Below are 8,239 nucleotides of genomic sequence, written 5' to 3' on the forward strand. Positions count from 1 at the left end.
AGAAAGAGTGGAAACAAAAATTTAAGTAAGAGGAAAATTGAGACTTTGGATTCGAACTGGGAGATATTTGTCCCAGTTCGAAAGCCCTCTTGCCCACTATGCATTTTCAGCCGTCTGCTGAAAATGCGTAACTTTGTCAAGGCAGTCTTAAATCAAGAGGGACACTTATGTGGATGACATAGATGGAGCAGCGGTAATGAATTCGTACCGTTAACTTGAAGGTCACTGAAGACAAGTCATTTCATTAAAGAACTTTGAAGCCTTGTATGATTACATGTTCAGTAAAAAGACTGGCCATGTATCTTAGATTTGTCTACGAGGGCTGTAGATCATAAGTTTGGTACCAGAACTTTTTTCTTTTTTTGTGGCTCAAATTTTTTTTCAATATATATTTTCTTATGGCACTCATTTTTCGGCTTATATTTTCTGTAAAGGCCTGTCCACACGATCAGGCCTGATCGGCGGACTTCCCCTCTAACGGGCACACTTGATGGGCAAACCGTCAAATTGCCCGATGGGTCTCTTAGCAAAATCACCATGGTGGTGCCCGATGGCTTGAGCTTCGACCCTGGCAGACGTACGTTAACCATATAAATTTCTTTTACTGAGCCATTCTTTGCACCATACTCTCTTCTTTTTCATCACACACAAAAGCAATTATCATGCTACACTATCATCTTCTTTGCGGTAGGCACCATGTTTATCGTACCGCACTGAACACATTACTGGCATCGTCGGGCACGCCCACCTCTCCATCGCCTCACCCGTGTGGACAACATTCACGGATAAGTCCACCAGAATTTGCCCGTCAACCCCGAAGCACGTCGATCAGGCCCGGTCGTGTGGGCAGGCCTTTAGTCCTAATATTCAAGAGAGGTTTCAGTTTGTCTCAATTCTCAAGTGAATTAGTAACTACAGGAACTATTTAAATTGCAAGATATAGTTGATCTGAGGTGTAAAGAATGAGTGCAACCTGTTCAGGCGATGAAGAAAGTGTCATCGGTGTTCACTGGAGTACTAAGGACAAGGAAAAATGCATCAGTTTTTCGTTAATCCTTCAGTTTGCATCCAAGTAAGTTCTGAGACTTTTTGTTAATTGGTAAATGGGACAATTTATGCAGTACAATTACAAGTTACCGATTGTATTATACAGTCGAAAAATCTGCGATTAAATTAGTTTTCTGCTATTTAGGACAAGTTGATACTAATTTTGTTAACCTAACATCCAAACCCCTCCCCCAAATAAAGTTTTTTAACACCCTGGAATTCATAAATTTTTTTGACATGTTAGTGTAGCAAATATTAGTACTAGTACTGCCATTGGCTTGTATGCTGGGAAATATCTACCTAAAGATTTTTTTTTTATATTGGTACAATATGAGATGGTTGATGAAAGTAGTATGGTGTATAAGGACATATATTTTTGTATTAAATTTTCTTTACTTTATTCCCATGTTACTTTTACCATAATTTAAGGATTACATAAAAACCTTATTATAAATTGAAATTTAATACGGTTTTCGCTTGCCAAAAGCATACTTCAACATAAGTTCACTTTGTTAGTATTAAAACTCATTCGGTTGGTTTAAAATAGATTAAATTTTTCCTCAGGTGAATCACCGACGGCGACCAAGTTAAATTATGAAGGAAGATGAAGTTAACTATCTTAGATTCCAGGGATTTTAAGTGATACTTTAATCCCAGACTAGTACACTACAGAAAAATCTATGGAATACAATAAGATCGGTGAAGATTCGAAGAAAGAGACTAGAGATGATTGTAATGTATATTATAATAGAAAATTTGAAGGATTAATTCTTTAACTTATACTCAGTTTTAAAAACAATTCAAGGGGCAACTATAAGGAACACAAAGAATGAGGATTAAAAGAAATAAGGAAACCAAAGACCGAGGATTATTTTTAACTGTTACTCTAAAAACATTCATTTAAGATTCATAAACCAAAATGGCTATTTAAACAGAACACTTGTTATGGAAGTAAATAATTAAATTATTTTTCACTAAACTGGAAGAAACTGGTTAAGATTACAGCATTAATTTTGAGGTTGTTTTAATCCGATTCCCCATTATTTTCTGTTTTGGTTTGGGTTCTTGATATTTATTTCACGATAACTGGATACTAGGGTCACTTTCCTCTCTTGGTTTACTAATTACAAACAACTTGTTCTCTTTTCTTGCAGCTGCTTCATCAGTTTAGAAATAATCTCTTCTTGTGCAACCCGCTCAACTCCAGGCTGTTACTTCTCGTGACTTCCCTCCTCTTTGCTATCACTCATTTGCTGCTTTTCCTGTCTTGCTAAATTGCTTCTCTCTGGACTGCAGCTTAACATGTCTTACCTCTAACAGCCCTACTCCATTTCTGTCAACTTCTTGGAACGATCACCCTATAAACAGCAGCAGCGCCCTTCTGGTCTGACGCCTCCCGACATTGCATTATGCGCTCTTATAAGTAGCTTGCTCCAAATGCTCTTGCAGTCGGCCATTTCCTCGGTAGCAGCTCACTTCTTGCAAGACATTTTTCGATTAAGTCTTTTCAAGTTTGTTGTTCCTAAGGCTTTACGTAACTTCCTCCATCTTTACCGAAACAGACGTTACCAGGAGACTTCCTACCTCTTCAGCCGATGTTTATTCACTATCAAAAACATTTCGCCATTCCTGAATTAATAATAAAAGTGTTAAATGAAACTATGAAAATATGAAACTTGAAAAAAGAAAGTATATACCGATTTGCCAGTCATACCAATTACGACCACGTTTTTTTTTCTAAAGATTAAAAATTTTAGATAATTACGCCAGTTTAATTTCCTACATAAATTGATAAATTATGAAATTTCACTAAAAAATTAAATTGATAAATATTCTTACCACTGAACATAATCTTTCTCTGAATTAACATTTAAACGAAAAATAGTTCATAGATTTTAGCAGTCTTGTGTAAAAAGTTGAATGCAGTGTCAACATAATCCACAGTAAGTCTCGATATACTAAGTAACTTATCAACTAAGCAATTTTTTTTTCAAAGCAAGTTAATTTGAGGTAACATGCATTATCAAGCCAATTAATTCTCAAACTATGAGAAGCTATATTAAATATTGTAAAAATAATTAATTCTTAGATTGGCAAGAGTAGCACAAGTTCATTAGGATACTAACCATTAACCCATGGTACACTTAAAAGAATTGGGACTAACATTGACGAGAACAATCACTCTCCAAAGGAATTTGAATTGAGCTAAGCAAGCTTTCCCGCCCACCTAGAAATTTTATGTACTTTTTGAACCACATTAGAGAAAAGTGCTAGATTTCCTTTTATATATAGTAATTCACAATTCTAGAGTTCTTAATTTGATACCAATACAAATTATTTCTCATTTACATTCCCTTATTTTCCTCCTTGCATAAATGGAAAACTTGGGAAAATATTCTAAAGGTGCCTTTAATTAGGTTTAGTCTATTGCTGTTCAAGCTATTTTAAAACTTCATTTTCAAAGGGTGGGATCTCGCCTTTTCCCTTTACCACGTCGTATTACTTCCTAAATGAAGTACATTCTTTGTAAGCTTGAATTGCACGTCAATGGTACAAGGGGGCTTGTTGCATATGAACAGTTCTTATCTACCGAATCATAGTGATAGTCATATTACAATGCTAAGTCACATGGATAGCTTTTGTTTTTACTAAACATGTATTTTAGTTTATAATTCATTGCCAACTGATACTTTTATGAAGTTATGCTTTAGATACCGAGATTCTTGTGTAAAAATTTTTAAAACCACAATGACCTAGGCTATAGAAAGCTGAAACTTACATGAAATTTTATTCACTTCTCTAGGGCTAATAGATCAGAGACACAATAGCATTACAAAAAATAATGCGACCATACCAAAATTAAACTTAAAACAACTGACAACCATCCATAGCTTACTTTATATCCAAGAATTAATTTCATAATGGTATTCCACTCGAGACCTCAAGATATTCGGCAGGCGTAAACATACTGGAACCCGTTTTTTTTTCTTTTTTTTTTAGTGGGGGTGGGGGGAGACTGCCCTTCTCCACTTCACTCTTCCTTTCAACCTTTTATCTTTCCGTATTCTGAGAAGAGTATTTTGGAGCAGGGTAATCAACAGCAGTCTTTTGCCTTCTGAAAAGAAAAAAACAAGTTAGGTCATAGAAAAGAAGAATTGCAATAAAACGTTGACATCATCCCTTACTATTCTGGTGAGAATGAAGTAGACAATGATTTAAAATTAACCCTTAAATTAATCTGATACATCGTTCATTGTTTACCTTAAACATCACCAGCAACAAAGACTACATAAAAAAATAAGAATGGCCAATATTGAGTAAGTCAAACCACAAACTGCAAACAATACAAAACGCTCGTTAACTACAGTTTTTACTGAGCACGTCAAGAGTAATTGACTAGCTATATTGCCAGCTCCTGTTGATATAAATTTTTAGAATTGCCTTGTCAAAAACAAAAAAAATCCCTAACCTGCTAGATTTTTAAAACATCTAGTCAGACTAATTTCACAGATTTGGACTACTGCAATTTACATATTTTGAAAGTTTTTCAATCTTTTAACATGCATAATTCTGTTACGGACTATAACTCACAGGAATAAATACCAGCTATTAGCAAGTTCACTGACTATGGAATGATTACAGTAAGATTTTCATAAAGCTGTTATTTTGAACTCAAAATTTTTGATGAATCAGAACTAATTTAAAATGTCAATAAGACGCCGATTGTTGGCAGAGATGAAGAATGGCCTTACACACACGATGACGAAATGGGTGCCTTTTAGAAGCCCTGGTTATAAAAGATTAAAAATGCCTGGCATCTTATCCTGTGGTAAATTACACTATACCTTTATCACCTCGGAACAAATCTTATAATGGGTAAACTCTCACCCGCTGCAACAATGAAAAACACTACCGCTTACACTATCAATACAGCCCAAGTGCCGTTGTTCCTTTTAGCGGACTGAAAAAGGTACTTGGTATGACTGCACGCTTACTTTTCTTGGCAAAACACTCAAAATCATTCACAAAAACTTCCCCCTCCTATTTCAGAGGTATTTAAGTACCCACAAATTTGTTAATCGCCATGAAACCACTGTTACCCAAAATTACTTCGTTCAAACTAAAGACTAAGGAAACAAATTCAAAGTTCGCAGACCACTTCGCAAATAAGCTAGGTTGGAGATCAAACCATTACGTATAATAGTTAAAATTTGCTGGAAAAGTTTAAATTTCCACATTATCTCTACTATAGTATAAAGAACTAAAACGTCAGCACTATAAAGACGACCTAAAACGAAATCTTTGGTTAATCCCGGATTGTTTTATTGAAAATCTTAACTCTTGAATAAACTAATGACCGCTCTTTGCAGGGGCTAAGCACAACATTCCTGACTGCCAGCAAAGTATGTAATACGCAAATACTCAAATGAAATTCTACAGAACTGATTACCTAAAAATTGTGGGAATTTACACACTATCATTTAGCTAACATTCAGCTAAAATTTCATGGTAACAATGTCAGTATGGCAATAAATTATGGGAATAAGAATGCTAATTGCAAAGGTAAAAGGAGTTTAAATTTTTTTTAGATCAAAGTTTCACTAACTGAAGTAATCTAAACTTAACATTAAAGTCTGATTGTTTCAACCTTTTGCCATGCTGATATAGTACAGCAATTCTGGTTTATTTAAAATATTAAGTTCGATATGCTGGAACAGGTGAATTACGACAGATAAGATCATTCCAAGTGGGTGGGGTAATGCGACTTATTAATACGAGATACTCAACTAAAACTGACTTAATTTACTCAGTATCAATTACTGATCTAATAAATTTTGCATACCGTATTAAGCATATGCTTTCGCTTTAGTATTTACGGGTAATCTAATTCCACTCTTAAATCCCCGGCTTTGTCTATGGAGAACAACAAGCTAGTAGCCTCCGTTTAAGACCAGCTATCTGCTCCACAGACTTACTTGCCACATTACTGAGAAACGACATTCAGTCAATACCTATCAACGTATGGAATTAAGTTAACTCTCAGCATAATGACCATGCACTCTTCGGTAGATTATCAACCTTAATTTTTCATGAACTAAATGTCAACGGTCCCAAGGTTCATTGTTCTATTCTCCAACTCACGTGGCATCTACAATAGCATTTCATCCTAGATTCACCTTACAGCCAAAACAGGCTCTATTGGATATTTATCCTAAGCGGGGAAGAAATAAACTCAAAACATATCAAGAAAACTATCAACCAACCCCATAGTTCTTAAAATACTCCCATGAAATACCCACATGCTGTGAAAAGCTCATGTAGGGACGCACAATGAACTCGTCACAGAACAGTATATCTTAAGACTTACGAGTGACAATTCTTCAGCCAAGTCTATGCTTCATCATACACCAAAGTTTGAGTAACAAGCCTTAGGGGAATAGCAATAATACGCCTTACAGTTACTTTAAGGATAAAATCATGTACCGCAATTTGAAAATTTATAATACCCAAGACGTGTTAACTATAAGCGAACGCATTTAACCTGGCCATATCGACTAATGCAGATTCTGCTCAAGACAGAATATCAGCATTTACTAAGTAAATTCAGGACTTACTAATCCATCCTTAAAAAGTTAATTTCTATGTATCTGGATTCTCTGCTCTACAATTACAGTAGTTAACAAGCACTAAAAACGCCTAGCGAGTAGGAGAGATACCAGTCACGGGGCTAACTAGACTACCAGTTATGAAAGATTTTATAATTATCTTTTAAGAGCGAATTTACCTTTCACAATCTTGAAGAAAGAAAACTTCAAATATCTCCTACAAGTTCACTATCTCACTCAATACAAATTTACAGCCCTGACTTAAGAACTATAGTTACCATATGGTTTCTTTAAACCCGCGTCCATACGATCATGATGGGTCAAGATAATTAACCTGGGCAAGTTTAGACTACTCAGGTACAAGTTTCTTCAGGAACATATAAGTGCTTGATCCCATACCTCATTTCCTTAATCACCAAAGACACGGAGTGACGCCTTAAAGGAATTAAATGCGAGCTTTAACGGTACTTTTAATCAGTGGATAAAATTATGTCCTGCCAATTTGAAAATATGCACTATCTAAGGCACTTAGACCTTGGACAAGTGAACCTTATGCACTATTAACAGAGGATCAAAATTAACGTAAGACAATGGGGTTGACAAAGAAAATTCTGTCGAAGATTTTAGACTATGTATCTGATGTAACTCTCATTTCTACTTAGCAGTGGATGGCATGCACTAAAAATGCTTGATAAGTAGACGACTGAGCAACCACGAAGCTATGAGAAAACTAGCAGCAATGTAAAAAAGATTTTATAGACATCTTCAATATCACAAATTCACTAAATTCTTAAAAATTCACAATTGGTACAATTTGAATCCTGCAACCCTGGCTTTAAGGAACAATACCATACGGTTTCTTACACCCGGCGTTATTTTATAAAGTTCACACTCATTTGGGAATCAAACCAAGTTTCCTTTGATACCACCGATTTAAAATAGAAAACTTCCTGAATTATACACACCAGCTAATTTTATAACGCGAGCACGACAAAACCGTCCTTACCTTGAGCAACAACCTTCAAACCACGAATCCTGTAGATATTTTGAGGAGGGTGACAGAAAACGAGCTCCGAAATCTACGAAGAATTCTTCTCAATCAATCAGAGACTTCCAACGAAAGAAGAAAAGGACTGAATTTTGTTCGCTTCTCCTATTGGTTGGAGGATTTGTAAGAGACAAACCCATTGGCCAGAGAGAGAAGAGTGGTTTTTCAAAGGATACTTCAGATGGAAGTGAAACAAGAGAGGAGTATTTTTGAGGGTCCCCGATACGAAGGAATAAATAAATAAATGAATAAAAAATGATTTTAATCAATGAATAGATAAACAATTAAGATATTTCCTATTAAAAGGTATAGCAAACAAACAGGCCACACATTCGAACAACAGAAGGAATAATGAATATTATGAATCATCAGGACGCAAATATTCGATGAACATAGTCTTTAAGAAATGATTTTAACTTCAATCAAACAGCATTGCGTAATATATTATCAACTATAATCGATACCTTGCTTAGGAATATTCTGTATACAAAGGGAAAAAATGGCTAATTGACTAAATATGAGAATGTCATCAAACATG

General features: G+C 35.2%; 1 long non-coding RNA gene across 1 annotated transcript; it reads right to left on the reverse strand.

The window, feature by feature from the left end:
• Positions 1–1,483: 1,483 nt before the first annotated feature.
• LOC135201295 (uncharacterized) lies at positions 1,484–7,804 on the reverse strand. Its single transcript, XR_010311476.1, has 3 exons — positions 7,660–7,804; positions 3,944–4,162; positions 1,484–2,676 (listed from the first exon to the last, which is right to left on the reverse strand). It is a non-coding gene; the product is annotated as an uncharacterized LOC135201295 (long non-coding RNA).
• Between the last annotated feature and the right edge of the window lie 435 nt (positions 7,805–8,239).

This window comes from Macrobrachium nipponense, chromosome 28 (genome assembly GCF_015104395.2).
Source record: "Macrobrachium nipponense isolate FS-2020 chromosome 28, ASM1510439v2, whole genome shotgun sequence".
Lineage (NCBI taxonomy): Eukaryota > Metazoa > Arthropoda > Malacostraca > Decapoda > Palaemonidae > Macrobrachium > Macrobrachium nipponense.